This window comes from Carcharodon carcharias, chromosome 20 (assembly GCF_017639515.1).
Source record: "Carcharodon carcharias isolate sCarCar2 chromosome 20, sCarCar2.pri, whole genome shotgun sequence".
In the NCBI taxonomy this organism is placed as follows: Eukaryota; Metazoa; Chordata; class Chondrichthyes; order Lamniformes; family Lamnidae; genus Carcharodon; species Carcharodon carcharias.
Window position 1 is genome coordinate 97,951,762 of NC_054486.1, and position 24,537 is coordinate 97,976,298.

Below are 24,537 nucleotides of genomic sequence, written 5' to 3' on the forward strand. Positions count from 1 at the left end.
GATTGGTTAGCTCTGTCAATAGCATGCTGTTTCCACTGTTTAGCATGCATGTAGTCCTGCACTGTAACTTCACCAGGTAGGCACTTCATTTTCAGGTATGACTTTTGCAGCTCCTGGTGTGCTCTCCTGCACTCCTCATTGAACCAGGCTTGATTGCCTGACTTGATGGTGATGGTAGAATGATGGATATATAAAGCCAAGAGGTTACAGATTGTTATTGTGTACAATTCTACTGCTCCTGATGACCCACTGTGCCTCATGGATGTCGCGCTTTCAGTGGTAGATCTGTTCTCAATCTATCCCATTCAGCATGGTGGAAGTGCCACGCAACAAGAAGGACTTCTTCTCCATAAGCACTGTGCGGTGGTCATTCCTACTAATATTGTCATGGACAAGTGCATCTGCAACAGGTACATTGATGGCAGTGAAGTCAAACAGGTTGTTCCTTCTTGTTAGTTCCTCCACTACCTGCCAAAGAGCCAGTCTGACAGCCATTTTCTTTAAGACTCAGCCAGCTTGGTCAGTAGTGGTAATAGACACTGAAGGCCCCCATCCAGAGTACATTATATGCCCTTATTCATTCTTCCTTGGTTATTTTGCTTAAACCTCTCCCAAAGTTTGTTTGGTATTTGTTGACACTATTTAAGCGCAATTTGCTAAAAGGTAGCAATCTCTCTCAGAGAGATCTCAATAGTAGTTGATGTGAGATTGTAAAGAACATATCCTTTTTTCTTGGACTGTTGTAAAGAACATATCTTTTTATTTCTGTTGGACTGTGGATTAAGGTTACAATGGCTGCAGTTTGAAGGACATGTCTACTTGAACAGTGTGAGGGATATAAACAATGTTACTGTCCTGGAACAGAGTGTGCCATGAAAGACAGGATGGTGCTGAGGAAGAGTCTGGTCTAATGGGGAATAGCCTGGCAACAACATTTTAATTGGCTCTTGACCAGGTGACAAGGGTTTGTGTGAGAACAGTGCAGCGGAATAACTCATAGCCTGAATGGAAAAAGACTTAAAACCTCTGTCTCCTCTGTGTGTCAGATTCCAGTATTTCTACAATAATAGTTAGCTGGCTTTTTCTTCTCGTACCTATATAACCTGCTCTTTCTCTGAAAACCCCTGTCAAGAGGCAAAGGGGAAAATCACTGTTCGATACATTAGAAGGCAAGTGCTCAACCAGTGAACTAAATAGTGAAAGTGCTGGAAGACCACCTTGTGTCATCAACAAGAACTGAAAGGAATTTGGAAGACATCAATCAAAATCAACCCATTGAATCCTGTACTCTGGAATTGGTGTTATTGAACTATTCTATTCCACCCTTAAAATCTATGATTTTCTGTGTCTTATGTGTCTTGTATGTGTGTGTATAGGGATTTAAGAAGGGATAGAGTTTAGGTTATAGAGTTAGAATTAGCAGCTCTTTCTTTTGCCATTGGTTAAAGTCAATTTGTTCAATGAACAGTTATTTACTTATTAAGTTTACAAACCTGGTGCTTGTATTCTGTTAACCTAAATTAAGCAATTAGGTTGATCATACTTTTTCACCTTTGTCATGGCTCAGGGAGCAGTGGAGTTTGATATTGAAGCGCACTATCTCCAGTGAGTTGTGACAAGATCTTCACACAGGTACAGCAGGCTAGGGTTAAAAACACCTTGTTGAAATTGGAAAGAGATTATTCTACACCTAATCTGTTCTATACTTGGCCTGGAAATGCTTGATGCCAATAATGGATGCCAAATGTAGAACAATGCCTATTTTCCTCTTGCTCATTTCCATCTGTAATTTTAATAAGCATAGAAATACATTAAAGAAAAATGGAATATTTGGAAAATCAAAACACAGCTTTGATGATACAAGATCAATAAGTAATCCGAGGTGAAACCTGGCATGGCATAAACATTGTACCAATGAAAGGCATGATTTTACAGAATGGAGTTAGATAATGGGTGGGGGAAGGGATATAAATGAGGTTCAGTAAAACATGACATGCTGGGGGTTGATATAATGAAGATTCTCCTAGCCCATAAAGGTTCTTGTTTGGAGTGTTGTTGAACCAGGATTGCTTCAAGATGCATTAACTCTCCACTTCGTACCTTCGTCAATAATTCAAAATGGCAGGCTGGCGGAGGAGTTCTCATATGTTTCCCATTGAGTTGAGAAGTCTTTTGCAGTGCGAAGTGACTGAATCTTTGAGTGACCTGTGGAGATTTTGATCTATGCTTTGATGACTTGTCTTTGGCATGGCCCTGGTTATTGTCTTTATACTGTGCTAATTTTACTTTGTACAGTTCAACTCTAACAGTTTGCCAAGAAATGTTATGCTTCAAATAGGATATCTATAAAGATAAAAAGGGTGTATTTGTAAATTCTTGTTCCACTGTTTATTTAATCATTCATAATTCAACCTAATTAAAAAAAAATACTTAATCAAAACCTATGTTCTATACAGCGATGATTACATTGCTGAAATTCCCTGCAACTGCCAGGTGATATTCAACAGCTTTGATTAGTAAATCTGGAAAAATGAATAACTCTGCTGGATTAGAAGTTTCATACAATATGAAGCTGTTTAATCCTTTGCTTTCTCAATAATAATTGATTTGTTCCACTTGAATTATAAACAATGGGATTGAATTCCTGGGAAAGACCACGTATGGTTAATAGATTTCTACCAGTGAGGGTGTATCTGTCCACAAAAATCAGGGCAAATCCAACCTGGCCTATTACCACCCTCTCTACTCTAGATCATCAGTAAAGTAATGGAAGGGGTCATCAACAGTGCTATCAAGCAGCAATTGCTAAGCAATAACTTGCTCATTGACTCCCAGTTTGGGTTCCACCAGGGCAGCTCAGCTCCTGACCTCATTACAGCTTTGGTTCAAACATGGACAAAAGAGCTGAACTCAGAGGTGAGGTGAGAATAACTGCCCTTGACATCAAGGCCGCATTTAACCGAGTGTGGCATCAAGAGGCCCTAGCAAAACCGGAGTCAATGGGAATCAGGGGGAAAACTCTCCACTGCTTGGAGTCATACCTAGCACAAAGGAAGATAATTGTGGTTGTTGGAAGTCAGTCATCTCAGCTCCAGGACATCACTGCAGGAGTTCCTCAGTGTAGTGTCCTAGGCCCAACCATCTTCAGCTGCTTCATCAGTGACCTTCCTTCCATCATAAGGTCAGAAGTGGGGATGTTCGCTGATGATTGCACAATGTTTAGCACCATTTGCGACTCCTCAGATACTGAAGCAGTCCATGTCCAAATGCAACAAGGCCTGGATAATATCAAGGCTTGGGCTGACAAGTGGCAAGTAACATTCGCGCCACACAAGTATCAGTCAATGACCATCTACAACAAGAGTGAATCCAACCATTGCCCCCTGATGTTCAATGGCATTACCATCACTGAATCCCGCACTATCAACATCCTGGGAGGGTTACCATTGACCAGAAACTGAACTGGACTAGCCATATAAATACTGTGGCTACAAGAACAGATCAGAGGCTAGGAATAGTGCGATGGATAACTCACCTCCTGACTCCCCAAAGCCTGTCAGCTATCTACAAGGCTCAAGTCAGGAATGTGATGGATTACTCCCCACGTGCCTGGATGAGTGCAGCTCCCACAACACTCAAAAAGCTTGACACTGTCCAGGACAGAGCAGCCCACTTGATTGGCATCACATCCACAAACATTCACTCCCTCCCCCCCGTCGCACAGTAGCAGCAGTGTGTACCATCTACAAGACGCACTGCAGGAATTTACCAAGGCTTCTTCAACCGCACCTTCCAAACCCACGACCACTACCATCTAGAAGGAGAAGGTAGCAGATAATTGGAACACCACCACCTGGGAGTTCCCCTCCAAGCCACTCACCATCCTGACTTGGAAATATATTGCCGTTCCTTCACTGTCACTGGGTCAAAATCTTGGAATTCCCTTCTTAACAGCACTGTGGGTGCACTTACACCACATGGACTGCAGCGGTTCAAGAAGGCAGCTCACCACCATCTTTCTCAAGGCAACTATGGATGGGCAATAAATGTTGGCCCAGCCAGCGAAGCCCACATCCTATGAATGAATAGAAAAAAAAAAAATCTGCTGTTCATTGTATTAATTAAATTATTTTCCTTCACCTTTGTGTTATTTATGTTGGTTTTGAGATTTTTTTTCAGATGATGCTGAGGAAAAGATATATTACAGTATAACATTGTCCTTCCATCTCCAGCATTTGCAACCAAATGCAGTCTAAACTAATCGGATGCAAGTCTCTCCACTGGCAGCTAGTATTGTGTGTGAAAACAATTTGAAGCTGTGTCAGCTCAAAGGTATGAATCCACATCACCAAATTGCCCCAGTTCCTGCCCTTGTTGTATTTCTCGGTCAACTTCACTAACAAAGTGGGCAATATTTAATGGAGGTGACATGGGTCTCACCCACTAGCTGGAAAACTGGTGAGAGCCTCACATCACCTCCTTTTGAGAAGGAAGTTAACTGGGCAGAGGCAGGTCTTCCCTGGGATTGATGACCCCAGGGCAGAAGTCCTGCCCACTGAGCGTTGTCAGCCAATCAGAAGTGGGCAACTCTTCACTGCCCAGCAGTGCCACCGAGGAGGTGGTGGCTGCTGCTGGTACTGTACCCACCTGAGGCCCAGGATCACCATGGACCCAAGCAGAGGTGTCAGGAGGGCCGTTGCAGGGGAGGGATAGTGTGCAGCAAAGGTGGGGGGGGGGTGGCTCTAAGCCTCCAGCAGAGACCACAATCCCCATTACTAGGGTAACAGAAAGCTGTCTGATACCTGGAAGGGTCCACACGGTCTGAATCCGCCGAGGGTCTTGAAGACAGCAATGAGTCCTGAAAAGAGGCCTGGAAATGCTTCCCCCCTTCCTGATGCCAACTCCCTTGATCAGGCACTGAGTGACTTTGGATAAGGACATCTCCAACCCCGGAAAACTGCAAGCAAAGATGCCAAGATTTGTTTTTTGGGCTCCCTGCATTGTGAATCCCATCCACCACTGGGTGAAGAGCAGCACTGGCGGGATGTGGCCCTTAAGAGAACATTAATTTCCCACTTAAGGGCCTCAATTGGCAGTGGAGTGCGAAAGCCATCCACTGGCCTTCTCACCATGGACTTAATCAGGGCAGAAACGGGAAGGCAGCGGGGTCCACACCCACCACCATTCCACTTGATTAAATGTTCCCCCGCCACCAAACCCGCCATAGGGTTTGGTGGCTGGGACATTAAATTCCACCCAGTTTATTTGATCATTATCACATTGCTGTTTGTGGGACCTTTGCTGTTGCTGTGGCAAAATGGATGCCATGTGCTTCATCCATTGCAACAGTGACTATGGGCAGAATTTTCTGCCTGTCAGTCGGGTGGGCCCGACCCAATCTCTGGTGGGTGGGGAGCCGATCCCCGCTGGAGAAGTGGGCCGCACTGCCATTTTACGTGGGCGGGCCAATAAGGGGGGGGGATTCCCCAAATGTGAGAGTGCGCTCATTTGCGCATGCACACGAAAGAGCGCACATCTCCCTGAGGCAAACTGCAGCCTCAGGGAGACCGCTTCCATTTTGAAAAAGATTATAAATAGAAAAAAAAAAATTCCCTAACATGTCTCCCTCTTGTGACAATGTCACTTGAGATGGGACATGTTCATAATTTACACTATAACTTTATTAAACTTTTTAAAACCCTGAATGAAACCTCATCCCGCCTGTGGACGAGGTTTCATGTTTTTTCTATTTGCCGCTGGGGCTCCTGGCCTGCTCGCCAACCTTAGGGTTGGACGGGCAGGTCCTTTAATTGTTTAAATGACCCTGTCAATGGCCTCAATTGGCCACTGACACGTCGGCGGGCCCATAGCTGATTTTGCTGCGCCTCTGCCTTCCTGAAAATTTAAATGAAGTGGAATGACATCTGCCCTATATTTCACAAAGCACTTTATTGATTGTAATGTGTTTTGGGACTTCCTGAGGTCGTGAAAGGTGCTGTATAAATGCTTTTTCTTTCTATCTTTCTTTGTAACAGAGTAGAAGGGACTTTACTCTGCATGTGGCTCATTTTGTACTGAAACTGGGAGTTCTTAATGCTGATGCTGTGTACCAAAAGAGGAAAGATGCTTAATTAAATGAAATAAGACCATCAAAGGGTACATGCATAGATATTCTTTGCTAGCAGACATAATTTGTTAGACCTTATCTACATTGGCAAAAAGAATAATGTTCCACCATCAGGTCATGTCGACATGTTGGAGCAGCTATCCATGCTACCATGACAAAGGCTGAATCCTATGCTATTCAATGCTTTTACTCTAAGGAAGGCGCTGGCTAGAATGAAAACAGCTTAAGATGGTAAAAAAGCAACTAACCTGTATGAAGAAGATGAGACCTTTAAATAGTATTCCTCCAGCTTCCTTGTTGATTGTTGGCACTGTGATTTGTCCTGGGCAAGTTTAATACCTAATGAGTCCATCGCTGAGGCAATCTAATCACAAAAGAGGGCAAGGCCTTTATTTTAATATTATAATGACACTTTCCAGTACTCCAAATGAGTGCCCTGGATGCCGACACTACAGCCTGATTCCACACTTTTGGTGCGGGATTGGCATGTGCAGGCCACTTGCCATATTAGAAACTTGAGCCCCTGTTTTAGACCTGTAAATTTCTATGCCCGTGTAGCCTTTTGAAGTCCACATCTTGGACATCTTGGAAAAAAAAAGACCTTGCATTTATATAGCACCTTTCATGAACTTGGGTCATCCCAAAATGCTTTACAGCCAATTAAGTATTTTTGAGGTGTAGTCACTGTTGTAGGAAATGCACCAGTCAATTTGTGCACAGCAAGCTCCGAAAAACATCAATGTGATAATGATGAAATAATAAGTTTTAATGATATTGGTTCAGGGATAAATGTTGGTCAAGACACTAGAGAGACCTCCCATTCTTTTCTTTGAAAAGTACTATAGGATCTTTTACCTCCGCCTGGGAGGACAGATAGGCCCTCAATTTAATTCAAGCTGAATGACGGCACTTTCAATGGTGTAGCACTCCCTCAGCACATCACTGCAGTGTCTGCCTAGATACTATGCAGTCTCTCAAGAATTTGAGATTGCTTTTGCGGAATGCATAATTCAACTTTACAACAGCCTTAAATCAGTCCCAGGAATAAAAGGGTAAAAAGCGGCTCTTAAACAAGCTAATGGCGTATTGCCCTCTGACGCAGTGGAAGTGTCATGTTTGCTGGGCAGAGCATTGCAATCTTCTAGTGACAGGCATTTGTTTATTTTCTCCTTGTAGCTTGATTAATGTGGATGGATGAAAGGGTTCGGGATCACTTGAGGTAACCATTTATCAGATGGGAGATGACGGATGTGTGGGATTTGAAACCGCATGAGTAAAAATAAGAAAGACAGGTTGAAAGGTTGATGGCCTGTTTCACACTAAAAGGTTTGTTCGTTTTCCTGACCTGTACGTTTATAAAATCACAATGAAATTCACCCTTAAGCAGCTCCTGTTTTAACTTAAGGCTGTTCAATATCACGCCTTCATTTTAACAAATGTCAAGGTTCTAAAGAAATATATGTTATGGGCACGTAGGACAAGAGTTCGAGCCCCAGATTCCCTATAGAGGAAATTCTTGATCTTCATTGTGCCATGGGAGAGGGTGGAAAAGGCTGCAAATTAGAGACCAGGTGGGAACAAATGTTTGTGGATGGGGTGCCAGTCAAGCGGCTGCTTTGTCCTGGATATGCCATGCATGGAAGTGGGAGGAGGGGAAGAGAGGGAAAGAAACATTGAAGATTGCAAACCAACCAAAGTTCCTCAACTCACTTAAAAACTACATGAATGATGGCAACAATCTGACTGTCATTAATACAGGACAAAGACAATAAAGTCTCTCCCTCCTTAATTAACTTTTGCTGGTGGCAAAGTGCTTCATTTGTGCTCAACACTTTCTCTTCATGGCCAAGTCATGATTGAGCATTCGTCATCTGGGAAAATCATTGGTGTGAACCAGATCTTACCAATTCACACTCAAGTGCACTAACACAGTGTACTGGCAGATCATTATCATTCATTCTAACTTCACTAAAAATGGACACTGCTGCTTGATTATGAGCAGGTGGAGTTCAAGAATGGCAACTGTGATATTAGATTCCTGTTCTGGAATGTGAGTATCTTCAAAGGTTAGGGAGAGATTTCAGAGAGATTTCTCTTCTTTGAGGTAAACTGTTCATTTCCCAGGAGACAGAATAAATTGGAATATATTGTGGCAATATGAATTGTACATCACCCAATGGAAAATAATGGACTGTGAAAAAGAAAGAATTTGGATTTATATTAGTAGCATTTAATCCTCAGGACAACCTAAAGCAGCCACTGGACTACTTTTATGCATTGTAGGAGAGTGTTGAGCACAAATGTAATACTTCGCCACCAGTGTAGGGGTGGCAGTGGTGTAGTGGTATTGTCAACCGACTAGTAATCCAGAGGCCCAGGATAATGCTTTGGGGATCCAAGTCCCACCGTGGCAAATGGTGGAATTTGAATTCAATAGAAATCTGTAATTAAGAAGTCTAATAATGACCATGAAATCATTGTCGGTTATCAGAAAAAACCCTATCTGGTTCACTAATGTCCTTTAGAGAAGGAAACCTGCTGTCCTTAAGTGATTTGGCTTCCATGTGACTTCAGATCCACAGCAATGTGGTTGACTCTTAAATTCCCTTTGAAATGGCCAAGTAAACTACTCAGTTTTATCAAACCACTGAAAAGACAATAAGGAACGAAACCAGAAGGACCACCTGGCATCGACCTAGGCACTGTAAATGACAATGTCAAACTCAGCCCTGTCGACCCTGTAAAGTTCTCCTTTCCAACATCTGTGGAGACGAAGTCTCACCTTTACATTGAGGATACCCTCCATCCATTGTGTGGCACTACCAGCGTGCTAAATGGGGTAGATTTTCAACAGATCTAGCAACTCAAGATTGGGCATCCATGAAGTGCTGTGGGTCATCAGCAGCAGCAGAATTGTACTCAACCACAGTCTGTAACCTCATGGCCTGGCATATCCCCCATTCTACCCTTACCACCAAGCCAGGGGATCAACCCTGGCTCAATGAAGAGTGAAGGAGGGCATGCCAGGAGCAGCACCAGACATACCTAAAAATGAGGTGTCAACCTGGTGAAGCTACAATGCAGGACTACTTGCATGCCAAACTGCAGAAGCAGTAAGGGATACACAGAGCTAAGCGATTCCACAACCAACATATCAGATCTAAGCTCTCCAGTCCTGCCACATCCAGTTGTGAATGGTGGTGGACAATTAAACAACTCACTGGTGTAGGAGGCTCCACAAATATCCGCATCCTAAATGAGGGGAAGTCCAGCACATCAGTGCAAAAGATAAGGCTGAAGCATTTGCAACAATCTTCAGCAGACAGTGCCGAGTGGATAATCCATCCTGGCCTCATCCAGAGGTCCCCAGCATCACAGATGCCAGTCTTCAACCAATTCGATTGACTCCATGTGATATCAAGAAAAGGCTGAAGGCACTGGATAATGCAAAGGCTATGGGCTCTGAAAATGTTCTGGCAATAGTACTGAAGACTTGTGCTCCAGAACATGCCACACCCCTAGCCAAGCTGTTCTGATACATTCATAACACTGGAATATACCTGGCAATGTGGAAAATTCCCCAAGTATGTCCTATACACAAAAAGCAGGATAAATCCAACCCGGCCAATTATCACCACATCAGTCTAGCTTTGATCATCAGTAAAGTGATGGAAGGGGTCATCAACAGTGCTGTCAAGCGGCACTTGCTTTAGAAATAACCTGCTCACTGATGCTCAGTTTGGGTTCTGCCAGGGCCATTCAGCTCCTGACCTCATTACAGCCTTGGTTCAAACGTGGACAAAAAAACTCAATTCCAGAGGTGAGGTGAGAGTGACTGCCCTTGACATCAAGGCAGCATTTCACCGAGTGTGGCATGAAGGAGCCCTTGCAAAACTGGAGTCAATGGGAATCGGGGGAAAACACTCCACTGGTTGGAGTCATACCTGGCACAAAGGAAGTCTTCAGTACTATTGCCAGAATATTTTCAGAGCCCATAGCCTTTGCATTATCCAGTGCCTTCAGCCTTTTCTTGATATCACATGGAGTTGTTGGAGGTCAATTATCTCCATCTGTCAAATTTTTTGCCCACTCACTTAACCCATATATATCCCTTTGCAAACTCCTTGTACCCTCCTCACAGCTTGCTCTCAAGCATCATCAGCAAAATTGGTTACAGTACAGTCAATCCCTTCATCCAAGTCATTAATATAGATCATAAATAGGTGAGCTCAGCACTGATCCCTGTGCCACTCCACTAGTTACAGTTTGCCGACCTGACATTGACCTATTTATCACAAATCTCTGTTTCCTGTTAGTCAGCCAATCCTTTATCCATGCTAATGTATCACCAACCCCCGACCCCGAATACTATGAGCTCTTATCGTGTGCAGCAACCTTTTATGTGGCACCTTATCAAATGCCTTTTGGAAATCCAAATACACTGCATCTACTAGTTCCCCTTTATCTGCCTTGCTTGTTACATCCTCAAAGAACTCGAATAAATTTGTCAGTCATGATTTCCCTTTACAAAACAGTGCTGACTCTGCCTGGATGTATTACGATTTTCTAAATGTCCTCCTATTGTCTCCTTAGTAATGGATTCTGGCATTTTCCTGATGACAGATGTTAAACTAACTGGCCTATAGTTTCCTGCTTTCTGTCTCCCTCCATTCTTGAATGGTGGTGCTACATTTGTCGTTTGCCAATCCGTTGTGACCTTTCCAGAATCTAAGGAAATTTGGAAGACTACAACCAATGCATCAATATTGTAGTGATTCTGGTGATGTAGGGGTGATTGAGAAGTGATGTAGGTGGGCAGGTAGTGATGGTGTTGATCCTGATGATTGTGGTAGGGAGGGGAGAACTTGACTAATGATGTTCATCTTAGATCCTTTCTAATTGTCCCTCTTTGGTATCGAGAGAGAATTGGGATGTACAAACTTTCTTCCTCTCCACTTTTCGCTCAGAAAGTAATCATATTATATGAGACAAAATAAGATTTTATATAATTTTAAATGACATAAATAAGACCAAAATAACCCAAAGAAAAAATGAAAAATGTTGTTTTGTTCCAGCGAAGACATCCATCTGCTACAAAACAATCCCCTTTCCAAGTAGGAACCCTGGCAACGCGCAAACAAACAGACAGACAGACAGACAGAGACATTGAGATACAGACACTGTTTAAGAGGGAGACTTGTGTTTTGGACTGAATTGTTAATTCCCAAAAGCTTTCTAAATTTTTAGGGGCACCTCAGATGATGAAGTAATTAACATCTGCAGCACCTGGCGAGGAGAAATATATGCTTTTGTGAACTTATGCACACATTTATTTTAAAAATGCCCTTTCTTTTATCAAATCTGCATTTTATTTGCAACGCGTGTGATGATTCTAGCTCCTTGGTATGCATGCTGGCTTCCTCTCCCTCTCTCACTCACTTTTGTCTCTTTTTCTCTCTCTCTCTCTCTCTGAATGTTCTCTATCTTTTTCTCCATATTTTCTTTTGTTTTCTTTCCTTTCCTCACTCAAAGGCCACTTCTTTGAAGCTTGTCAGCTCTGTGGAAATAAAGCCCAAGGCTCAATGCTTTGGGTCTTACCATTTAGACACAGGGATTGTTTCCTCCTCCAGTGTTGGTTGAAGGAGGGGTGTTGGCAGGGCACCAAACGATGCCCTGATCTTTTTCAGAAGTACTAACTGTTGAGTCAACCCAAAGAGGCAAGCTTGGGGTTGTTGGGGGGAAGAAGGTGTGTTGGTGGGTGGTGGGGGGGGGGGTGGGAGATGGTTTGGGGGGGTTACAGGGGGTGGGTGGGGTGATCAGAAAGTGCATCACTCTCTTGGTGTGTCAGTGGAGCATCAGTCCAGAGTGTGTTCAAATTCTGGAGTAGAACTTGAGCTGTCAAACTCCTGGGAAGACTAAAAACAAAAAAACTGCGGATGCTGGAAATCCAAAACAAAAACAGAATTACCTGGAAAAACTCAGCAGGTCTGGCAGCATCGGCGGAGAAGAAAAGAGTTGACGTTTCGAGTCCTCATGACCCTTCGACAATCAAGTTCTGTCGAAGGGTCATGAGGACTCGAAACGTCAACTCTTTTCTTCTCCGCCGATGCTACCAGACCTGCTGAGTTTTTCCAGGTAATTCTGTTTTTGTCCTGGGAAGACTGCTGGTCATGGTGACTTTTTGGAACAGTTCCACTTGAAATGTCAATGTATTTTTGCTTGTCTCGTGTTGACCGATCTGCTGCACATTTTAGTATCTTCTGTTTGAAAATTTTCATGTTGAATTTTTATCATTTGCATTTTTCACCTTCATCTTTTCACCTCTATTTTTCTCTTGATTGCAGAGAAGTAGAGATGCTATGGATAGGAAATGCTCTTTAGTTGAGAACAGACTTTGAAGGTATATATGGAATTGTTCAGAGTGACTTCTAAGGGGTTTTAAAACATGTTCCTCATAGGTTGAAGTCATTGGGTGTAGGCTTATGATCTATAAAATCCAAATTTATTTCAATTAATACCAAAATGCATATTCTTAAATGATACCAAGCATAGCTATAATCTTTCAATATGTGTGAGAATTTCTGAAATGACTGAATGAGTTAAGTTTTTAATTTGAGTTGGAATCTAGGCCAAGAGCAGCATGTGCCACAAGTAGCTACTGCTGAGATTTTACTCAATGTTTTACTTTTTCTTTTTGATCTCAGCAGCGAGTTTTAAATAATAACATTTCATGCATTTATACGGTAGCCAGAGTTTCAGATTAATTTATCGCTAACAACCAAAGGCTTTATCTAACTCTATTCAGCTTCTTCTAGATCCCTTACATCAGGCTCTGTTTAAGAAGCTTATTATCTGTCATCTCTCTTTACCAAAACAGGGATCTTACACTAAATTGGCTTCAGCTTCAAAAGATCAATAACTCATTGTTGAATAGTAAGGGGAGAGAAATGCATATGGGATAAAGTAGGCTAGTACAATTTCAAAGAAAAGTAATTAATTTATCTATTTCATTTCAAATCAAGGAAGTATAATGTTCCACAGAACATTTGTCAGTCTAGATATTTTATTATGATCTTTGCTGATTTGCAAATAGTTGCACTGTGTGGCTGGCTGTCCATTTCCTGCAAACATTATAGAATGCAAGCCAATGTCCTGTGGTGTGCGCATGGCGTTTTCAGTTTCCTGGGCCCTAAGCTTTGGAATTCCCTCACTAAATCTCTTCACACCACTACATTTCTTTCTATCTTTAAGACACCTACCTCTTTGACCAATCTTTTAATCATCTTAATAGCCTAGTATCAAATTTATTTCCTTATGTGCCTCAGGTCCAAATTTTATTTGATAACACGCTTGTGAAGTGCCTTGGGACACTTTACTATGTTAAATGATTACATAAATGGACATTGTTGCTATTGTTGTAGTGTGGGGGCAAGGACATGGCTGTGATGTTAAACTGGCCTTTCTCTTTGATGTCACTGTTCAACTATTCCCTGCCAGATCCAGACACTTCTAACTGTGCGTTGTTGAAATCAATTTGAAGTGGAATGTTTATTTCCATTCAGAGGGCTGTTAGAATTGGATGTTTTATGTGTTATAGATTGTTCCAGCACCAACTCTGAATTCTGGAATGACATGCAGCAGGGCAATCGAAACTGATGGGAATGGATGTCCCTGCCCCCATCATATGGGTTGTAGGAGGCCAGCAAACTTGCTATCATATAGGATGAACTACTCTATTGGTGGGCATAATGATGGTCATGGCCCTGGATGGACTGTTTGACTCGTGGCCTGTCAGACTGTTAATCAATCTTTGAAGTTGACTACTTCATTCTACTCTCTGAGGAAAGGGTCTGGCGATCTAAGTAACAACAGCCAGAAATGACTATTTAAAAGGGAATTAGATAAGTATTTGAAAAGGGAGATTGTAAAAGAACATGAGGAAAGACAGGGGAATTGGGATTAGAGCTGAAAACTCTTCTCAAAGATTGATTGGTCAGCACCATCTTCTAATGAAGTATAAATTGTTGTTCCCTTTGAGATTTGGTGTTGCTGTTACGAGGATGTGCTTTTTAAAGATACAATTTCTGAGTTTTCTTTTTCTTGCTGATTTAATAAAAACACTGGGACACTCTGTACAGGAAATGGACAACTGTCCAGGCTGTGGAAATCCACACAATTTTGCATTCCACCAAATGGGATGAAAGAACAGATACTGAACCTCCTGGGGAGTGTGAAACACCCACCCCCCATTGGCTTCACACCATCCTGAGACTTTTCAAACGTTTCTGAGATAAGACATCAAAATGCAATTACCTGTTCTGAAACAATAACTGCAGCAGACATGAACCAATAGAGTTTCTCTAGAATAGACAGCAAGCAAGGTATTTTTAAGGACTGCTTACCAAGCAAGAGAGTGAGAACAAAAGATAATGATGTACTGAATACAGGCTGCTGAAGCTGTGTGCCTCTCTGCCCCTCTATCTCGGAAGCATTGTGCCCAATTTTGCAAAGTAACCATCCTGAGAGGAGAAATCTACTGAGAACTGAGACCTTTCAGGGTAAAACATGGAAAGCAGATCCATACAACTACACCCAGAAAGACAATTGAATAAAATGACCACAACGTGGAATCAAGACCAGCCAATTGGAACAGCTAATCGTATATTCCTCTGTTTTACTTTTCATGAAATGTAAAAATCATATAAGCCCATCCTCTTACTCTGCCATCTCTATTGGTATGCATGTAGGCCCAAGTAAATGCATGTAACTGTATGAATGGTGGTTGTGATTTACCTAGTATTTTAGTTTGGGAGATAGCTTCAATAAAGTTACCTTGTTCTTTGTTTAACCTAAGAAATTCTTGCTGAAAAAAGAGACATGTCTAAGCTTTTCATCTTGCACTCATCAGGATACATCACAACAATATCAATATAAAGTGAAAACAACAGTTTATACTGTATGTGACAGAGTGCTGATTGGTTGGCAAGTGGCGTTGCCATGGAAAATGCAACAGTGATGGTTACTGATAATTAACTGCCAAGCATTATTTGAAATTTAAACCAGGCATCTTGACCTTGATTAGTCAAGGCATTGCCCTGAGGAATGAGTCAGTGAATGGCTGTCACTTATTTTATTTAGCTGAAACAGGTGCAATGTGTGTACATGTTCTTTCTGTCTGCAAAGAACAGGGTCCTGAATATTACCATATGAAACTTCCAGTACAAGCAACTGCATCACACTGCAAACCCGACTGACAATCCTAACTTGGTTGTCAGCAAAATTCTTTGCACACTGAGGATTATTTAGCAAATGCTGTCCAATCGCTAGATTCACATCTAATGTTGGACACTGTGTTTCGAGTTTTGCAAGCACGGGCTGGTTGAGTCCAGTTTGTACCTTGCCCATTGTGAATAGCGGCTGAGACATGATGTTTGATATGAACTGCCAGTCTTTGGGATGTATGGGCTACATACCTAGCATCACACTCGCACTGAAATTCATATAGCACATTACTTATTTGTGTGAAAGGCAAAATGTCTTTTTGACTTGATGGTAGCATCCTGTTAGTGGTGAATACCACTCGTGTTGTTACTGCATAGTAGCAGCGTGAAATAGCTAGTTTCACCTGTTGCTCAAATTTTTGAGATACTTTGCCCTTCCAGGGTAATCTGAGGTAGACTGGGCACTTTTCAGGGCCAAGAGTGATGGCCTTAGGTCAGTTCATGAATTTGCGTGATTATACAGCACAAAATGATCTGGTCAAGGTAACCATTATCCTGCAGGATGCCTTTGATACACCTTATTTCAACATCAAACTTGTATGGTGAACAAATGGCTCGGGCCCTATTTACAAGGTTGCCAATAAGACCAATCTTTTAGAGTGTGGAACTGTAAGAATCCCAATGTGTATATTGACCAGTGAAGGTAACCTTGTGTTAGAACATGGTAGAGAACCATCTGGGAGACTTCTCAACTGGTAGGTCAAGGAAGGGAAGTTCATTTGACTCCTCCTTTGCAACTAATGATGCCACTAAACACGTAACAAATCTCTCTGACCATGCATTCTCAGAAACCAAGGAGTTTGTTCTTGCACATGGTTTCAATTTTGGTGTGCCTTCATCCCAAATCAAACGGGAGGAGATATTAGCTGAGTTCGAACTACTCCCAAATATCCCACCACAAACCAGCGTCCACTGAAGGTGCTGAATCCTTGAAAGTGCCCCTAGCTGATCTAGTGCATGTATTTTGCAGTATTCCGAATGACCTGTCTGACTTTCACATGCAATGCAAGGCCTCAGGACCAAACAGGACAGACACATCAGTAAACTGGACAAAGAGATGGGGATAATCATCCTTAACAAGCGTGACTATATTAACAAAATGCACGCCAATTTTAATGACAGGTCCAAATTCCTATCCATTCGATCTACCGCTCAACATGACCAGATAATCTTGCTCGAAAGTAAGCTAAAAAAACACTTGCTGGACTTGTGTAAGATCAATGAGCTACCGCATGATATATACGACAGGGTTCGTCCTCATGGTTCGCTACATCCGCGTATGTATAGTTGCCCAAGATACACAAAAGTGATGTCCCTTTACGCCCCATCTTATCTTTGGCCAGTTCTGCACAACATGAATTGACCAAATGGTTGGGGGTGAATTGTTAAACCAGTTTTGACCAAGTTTTCCACATACACAGTGAAGGACTCCTTTACATTTGCGAAGGTCATACAGGACTTGTGTATCGATAGCAATGCTGTGTCCACGTGCTCATTTGACATTGCTGGCCTATTCACTAATGTTCCACTTAAGGAAGCCATAGATATTTGCACTGCAGCACTTTATCATGGTGATCTCAACCTGGCGCCATTACATGAATCAGTATTCTTTGAACTTATGAACTCGGCATCTCACGCTGTTGAATTCAGTTTTAATGACACCATGTATGCCCAAATAGATGGTGTTGCCATGGGATCCCCTCTAGGCCCAGCTCTCACAAACATCTCTGTTGGGTTGCATGAGAAACGTGTCTTTGATTGAATGACACCTAACCTGCTACCCCTCGCATATTTCCGACATGTGGATGATACGTTTGCTATATTTAAATCCGCAGCTACATGTAACAATTTCCTTACATGTCTTAATGGGCTCCATCCAGCGCTCAAATTCACCTTTAAAATGGAGCAGTCAAATGAACTCCCCTTCCTTGATGTACTAGCTGAGAAATTTGCCAGAGGGTTCTCTACTATGGTCTACCACAAGCCTATCTTCACTGGTCAATTTGCTCATTGGGATTTTTGCAGTTCTGCACGCTATAAGATTGGTCTTATCAACAACCTTGTAAATAGGGCCTGAGTGATTTGCTCACCCTGCAAGCTTGATGCTGAAGTAGGGCGCATCAAAGGCATCCTGCAGGATAATGGTTACCTTGATCACATCATTTCGCACAATATATCACACAAACTCATGAACTGGCCTAAGGCCATCACTTCCAGCCCTGAAAAGTGCCCAGTCTACCTCAGATTATCCTGGAAGGGCAGGGTATCTCAAAAATTTGACCAAGAGGTGAAACTAGCTGTTTCATGCTGCTACTATGCAATAGTAACACGAGTGGTATTTGCCACTAACAGGATGCTGCCACCAAGTCAAAAAGACATTCTGCCTATCACACAAATAAGTAATGTGGTATATAAATTTCAGTGCAAGTGTGAGGCTACGTATGTAGGCCATACGTCCCAAAGACTGGCAGATCATAATAAACAGCATGTCTCAGCCGCTGTTCACAAAGGGGAAGGTACAGACTGTACCCAACCAGCCTGAGCTTGCAAAACTCGAAACACGGTGTCCAACATTAGATGTGATTTCGCAATTGGACAATGTTTGCTAAATAATCCTGTGTGTTAACAATTATGCTGACAATCTGTTTAAGATTGTCAGCTGGGCTCTCAGTGTGTGCATTTGCGTGTACTGGAAGCTACATATATTAACACACTTTGCAGACAGGAAAAACATTACACACATTGCGCCTGTTTCAGCTAAACAAAATAAGTGACATCCTTTACTGACTCATTCCTCAGGGCAATACCTTAACCAATCAGGGTAATGCTGCTTGGTTTAAATTTCAAATAATGCTGGGTAGTTAACTGTCAGTTACCATCACTGCTGCATTCTCCATGGCAACGCCACTTGCCAACCGATTAGCACTCTCTTCACATACAGTATAAATTGTTGTTTTCCCTTTATATTGGTACTCTTGTAAAGTGTCCTGATAAGAATAAGCTGAAAAGCTTAGACATGTCTCCTTTTTCAGCAATACTCAAGTTCTGTATTACCAAATGACCAATAAAATCTGACTAATTCTTTACATTCCAAAAACGTTAATAGTGGGACGCCTACAGAATTTGCAAAGCATATCTTCTAAAAATTCACACAAAACTCTGACGTGGTCAAACCTGGAGTATAAGAATAGTGGAGCCATTTCACCACTCCTCACATGGCCACGTAACATCTTGCAATTTCGTCCTGATGAGTGCAAGATAAAAAGCTTCAACAATGTGTCTTTTTTTTAACAATGCTCAAGTTCTGTACTACCAAGCGACTAGATTATGCAGTGTCTGTCTAGAGGGCTACGTTTAATTGAATCATTCGTACCATGCGGTGTCATTGAAATATTTAGAAATTAAAATTTTTAACCTGAAATCTTCTGAAGATGTTGCCTTTTTATTCCTGTAAGAGGTCCTGGAAGAGAAACTGTTCTGCTCAATCTCATGTGCCTGAGGCAAAAGTTAATGCTAATAGCAAATTCTAAAGTCTTGTGGAGTCCCAGTGTGAAGTGAGGTAGGCATGAGATTTATAGAGTATTAAAAGAGCCTAAACTATGACCACACCTACATTTTGGCCACATCTGTTTGAGGTTATGTTCGGCACCAAACTGCATTCTTAGTAATATCAAAATGGCAGCATAAAACCTGCAACTCCACTGCTGCTTATACACATCAAATGGTGCTGGACTACTTTCATGTAAATACTTTCATACGAAGATCACTTTTCAAACTCTCCAAAAACAGCTCTTAAATAAAAAACAAACATAGATACGTTTAATCCAAACCCAGTTTTTAGATTAAAGAAAGGCACAATTAATCCAAAAACAGCTCTTAAACAAAACAAACATAGGTATGTTTAATCCAAACCCAGTTTTTAAATTAAAAAAATACAGGCAAGGTTTATCCAAGAACAGCTCTTAAAATAAAATCCCAGCCGACTTTTGTTTCTGCGCCATTTTTAAAATAGCTGCTTTATTATTGATAAAAGATCTTTTTTAAAGCAAAGTTCCCAACAACGTATATATGTTGTCTTTCTTGATTGTTTTGGCCTTGGAGGGTCTTTATTAAAACATATGTCAATTAAATGGAAGTTAATTAAGTTATAAAGAAAAATGCAATACATCCTGGATGACTGATTGCTACTGAGCAAAACTGTACAAATGTGACCTCTGCATTATGGAGCAGCTCATTTGTGGCAAGTATATCTAAATAATCTGGTAGCAACATTATTGGTCTTTTACAAATACTTAGAGATGAAATAATGCAATAAATAATAATAGGTATGGTAGGCTGTTGTACGCAAATAATTAACAACTCATAAGATGATATTAAACACTCACTACTAGCCAAGCTCGACTTAGACTGGAAAGTTGGATCATCTTCAATCTAATGTACTCAATTTTATTATGCCAAATTTGATTAAGTCTTTTATGTTTATATATTTCTTTTTGTAAAAAGTATTTGCTTTTAATGTTTCTGCATTCCTCTCCTGAGTTCTCTTCCACCAAGGGTCATGCTGCTCTGAGAGATGAGGCTGTTGAAGTTCTGTTCTGCCAATGCTGTTTTGTAGCCTAATATCTGAGGATGCCATAGGTGACAAGTTGTGTACTTCAATCCATCAAAAAGAAGCTAACTTTCGCTCATCTTCTGTTCATCGCAGAATGACTCAGACCAGAAAGGAAAGACCAAACAAGGAAAAAGGGACCGTTGTGAAGAACAACTCCTTTTATGTAAAAATGTTAAAAATTGTATATGATGCTTGTTGTGGTGAAGCAGAAAAGGGCCCACAAGATAAGTACAGAATTAATTTTGCAAATCAAGAAAGGAGCAGTAGTAGGGGTGATTTTTTTATTGCCTCAATGAAGGGTATGGAGGAGATCTTGCTCTAGTAATACAACCATTACATCGCAAGAGGTCAGAGATTGTGAGCACTGATGTTGTGGGACATGAAGGAAGTTGATGAATAGAATTATCAGAAGCAGAATAGGGTATTGGATACTGAGTCAAGAAAGATATTGAAATGAAACGGCTGAGATATTGAGAGGACAGCAGTTTGGAGAACCCACAAGATGATGAAAAAGTGGCAGAACATGAACCATTACCTGCAGCAATTTGATGGAAACCATAGCTTTGATGGAAGATCCAATTATGGTAACTTGTTCAGAAATGGTTGGTGTGTGTGTGCTGCATGTGATACTGATTGTGTTTGTCAGACATCTCCCATTGATTCAGAGGTCTTTCAGTGGTTGGAGATCTTTAGAAATGCTCTTTGACTTTGGCAAGTTTTCTCACATTCCAAAGTTGACACAGAGGAGGAGAGTTTCTTTAACAACTTTTAATTTCTATTTTGTTCCATTTAGTTTGGCAGAAGGCTGAAAGGTCACTTGCCTTTCCGTTGAGTTATGAAATAATGTGTGAAGCAAATAAGGAAGGAAGAAGAGAAGGAGGGAAACAAGGAAACATTTATATTAAGGCTAAAAGGATTGGGATTTTTTGGCTTGATTGGCTGATATGATGGATTTGTGTACTAATTTCCTAACTTTGGGACCTAGGTTCAACTCCAGCTCATGCTGATTGGATTAAAGTCTCTCTCTCATTGCCAAGGTCCTAAATAGAAAAAGTTTGGGGCAATTTGAAGACAGTTTTATATGGCCTCACAACTGCCAATAATTTTGCAGTACTTGTAATTAGCATCAAATTGTCAATATCTCTCAGCAACGACATAAGGGAGTGCTGCTATTTAATACAGAAATATCACACTGCTGTTGAAGGGGTTCTCTTCTGTATCACCTTTGAAAGGAAGCATGTTGTTGTAAATGGGTGGAAGGATTTTTTTGTGCTTTAGGCCTCTGTATTTAACAGCACTTAAATATTGCTTGATCCAATACCAAATGTAGAAACTGTTGCATTGCTCAACATTCCTCACTAAGAATAAATAAAAGGTGCAGATGGCAGAGTTACAGTACAAAGAAATAAGCAGAAAAGGTTCTTCATAGGATTCAGGCTTTTTTTAATTCATTGATGGGATGTGGGCATCACTGGCTAGGCCATCATCCAGCATTTATTGCCCATCGCTTATTGCCCTCAAGAAAGGTGGTGGTGAGCTGCCTTCTTGAACTGCTGCAGTTCCTGGTGGTGTAGTTACACCCACATTGCTGTTAATGAGGGAGTTCCAGGATTTTTACTCAGAGATAGTGAAGGAACAGCAATACATTTCCAAGTCAGGATGGTGAGTGGCTTGGAGGGGAACTTCTAGGTGGTGGTGTTCCCATCTATTTGCTGCCTTTGTCCTTCTAGATGGTAGAAGTCATGGGTTTGGAAAGTGCTGTCTAAGGAGCCTTGGTGAGTTCCAGCAATACATCTTATAGATGGTACACACGGCTGCTACTTATCGTCGGTGGTGGAGGGAATGAATGTTTGTGGATGGGCTGCCAATCAAGTGGGCTGCTTTGTCCTGGATGGTGTCAGCTTCTTGAGTGCTGTTGGAGCCGCACTCACCCAGACAAGTGGGGAGCATTCCATCACACTCCTGACTTGTGCCTTGTAGATGGTGGACAGGCTTTGGGGAGTCACAAGGTGTTACGCCACAGGATTCCTAGCTTCTTACCTGTTCTTGTAGCCACAGTATTTATACGGTTAGTCCAGTTCAGTTTCTGGTCAATGGTGACCCCCAGGATGTTGCCCTGCCTTGAAAAATGCTGCAAGGTCCAATTATTCAAATTCCTGAAAGTTCTTGAGAAAACACCTCTCTCAAAACCACCCTGTATTACTGTTTCATCCTCAACTTTTATAATTTAGCATGGGTGTTATATACTTTCATCTGGAAGGACAGTATAATTTATTCATAAGCCACAGACTTTAAATGATTTAGCTTGTTCTGAAAACGCTGATTGTATATCTGTCATACTTGAACATACTATTCCCATACAAAACCCTGATTTATTTCAGTAATATGAAAAAAAAGAATCATAGAACCACAGAGCGGTTACAATACAGGAATCCATTCAGCTTTTCAGTCCATGTTGGCTCTCTGTCAAAGTTTAGTTTTTTGTCACTTCTTAACAATTAAGAATACACACACAGCTATCTGCTTCTGAACTCCAACTTCCTGTGTGAAAAACAAAAGGTTCCTTTATTCCTTATTCTCCACCAGAGGGCAATACATCCAGGACTTAGCACACCCTACTGTCAGGTTTTATATAACAATTCTTTTTAACTAAAATGTCCTTTCGCAAAAAAGCATAAACATTAAACACAAACATCACAAAAAACAACTTAAGTAGTCTTACTCCCTTAACCCTTTCCCCCTTGCTCTGCAAATTTCTTCCCTTCAGGTGTTTATCTGATTCCATTTTGGAAGCCACAATTGAATCTGTCTCAACCACTTGCTGCATAAAAAGTTATTCTTAATCTCGCCTTTGGTCCTTAAAACTGTGACCTAAATTACTCAGCCCTTCTGCCAATGGGAACAGTCTTTCTTTATTTACACTGTTCAGACCCCTCATGATTTTGAAAACCTCTATCAAATCTCCTCTTCTCTGCTCGAAGCAGGCCTGTCCAAATAACCGAAGTCCCTCATCCTTGGAACCATTCTGATAAATCTTTTCTGCAACCTCTTTAAAGCCTTCATATCCTTCCTAAAGTGTGATGCCTAGAATTGAAAGCAATACTCCAATTGAGGCCGAATTGGCGTTTTATAAATGTTCATCATAACTTCCTTTCTTTTGTACTGTAAGGGTGGGATTTTCTGGTCCTGCCAGTGGCAGGCGCGTGATGGGCGGGACTGGAATTTATGGAGGAGGGCTGTTTCCCGCTGGTGTAAAAAATGTTTGTGATTGTCCACTCCCTACTTTCATGCCATGTCGGGAACCAAGTTTGCATTCATTTAAATATTATGAAAATTCATTATTAAGGCAGCTCACTAGAATCACGTCTCCACTCCAGATCATAAGGCTCCACTGGCAGCTTATTAGACTGGCATGATTCACAACTGATATAAGTGACATGTACCTGGTGAGCACCACTTCACTCATGCCCTCAAGGTATGTTTGCTTACCTTTCATTCCGCTACACTCGCGGCTGCACTGGCTCTGTGCCAAGCTGCGCAGGCAAGACTAGTGAGGAGGCATGAGGTCTCTGAGTGGATGCTTACCATTCCAGACCAATGGGAAGGTGGGGGGGAGGGGGGGTGGTAGGCGAGGGAAGAGGCTGGAAGGAAAAGGCTTGACTGCGGTGGCTGAGAAAGACAGGGAAGGGTGCACACAGGCACATAGCAGGGGTGGGGTGGGGAAGGTGGGGAGGGAGCTGAATGCAATTGAGGCCAGAAAGCTTAGGCAGTTCTGGGCAGTTGCACAAGAGGCAGTCGGGGCCAGAAAGCCACAATTTAGAGGCTGTCCTTGGCATGCCTATCCTGGTCCCAGACCAGGGAGGGGGAGGGTCTGTCAGACCTCTGTCAGTCGTGCCTAGCATGGTGTATAGGGTATGGTCATTCCCTCACACATATCGGGCCGGGGGGTTGATGGCATCATACTGGGCCGCAGATAGTTCAGTCACAGTCAGGGAGGCATTTGTAGCTTGTAGATGGGGAAGTAATTTAGGGGGGGTCACCTGACAGTCTCATGCAGGTGTCAGTGTAAGTCACAGTGCAAAAAGCTCAAGATCGGAAGAGGTCAGGTCAACATGGGGCATCGGAAAATCAACATCAAATGGTTCAGCAGGATTGAGTGGGATATCAACCACAAGCAAGATGGCACCAAGGATGAGAGGGGGAGGAAGGACAGTGATTGGAGGGTGGGAAACCTGAACATGGTGCTCCTCCGGCATGATGGGAGGGATCTCAATGTCACAGCGGGGGTGGAGGGGGGTGGCTTGAAGCTGGTCTGGTAGTAAAACCTCAGCACCACCAGTTTTCAAGCTGATCCAAAGACGTAGCTGAAAAACAAGCATGGTAAAAAATGATATGGGATGGCTCTCAGGGCTTGTGTGAGGAACTGGCCACTGCATTTGTGGGTCGAATGAAAGGGTACCCAATTAATTTCCACTTTTCCAAATTGAGAGCAAGGCATGGCTGAAACATGTTAGGAA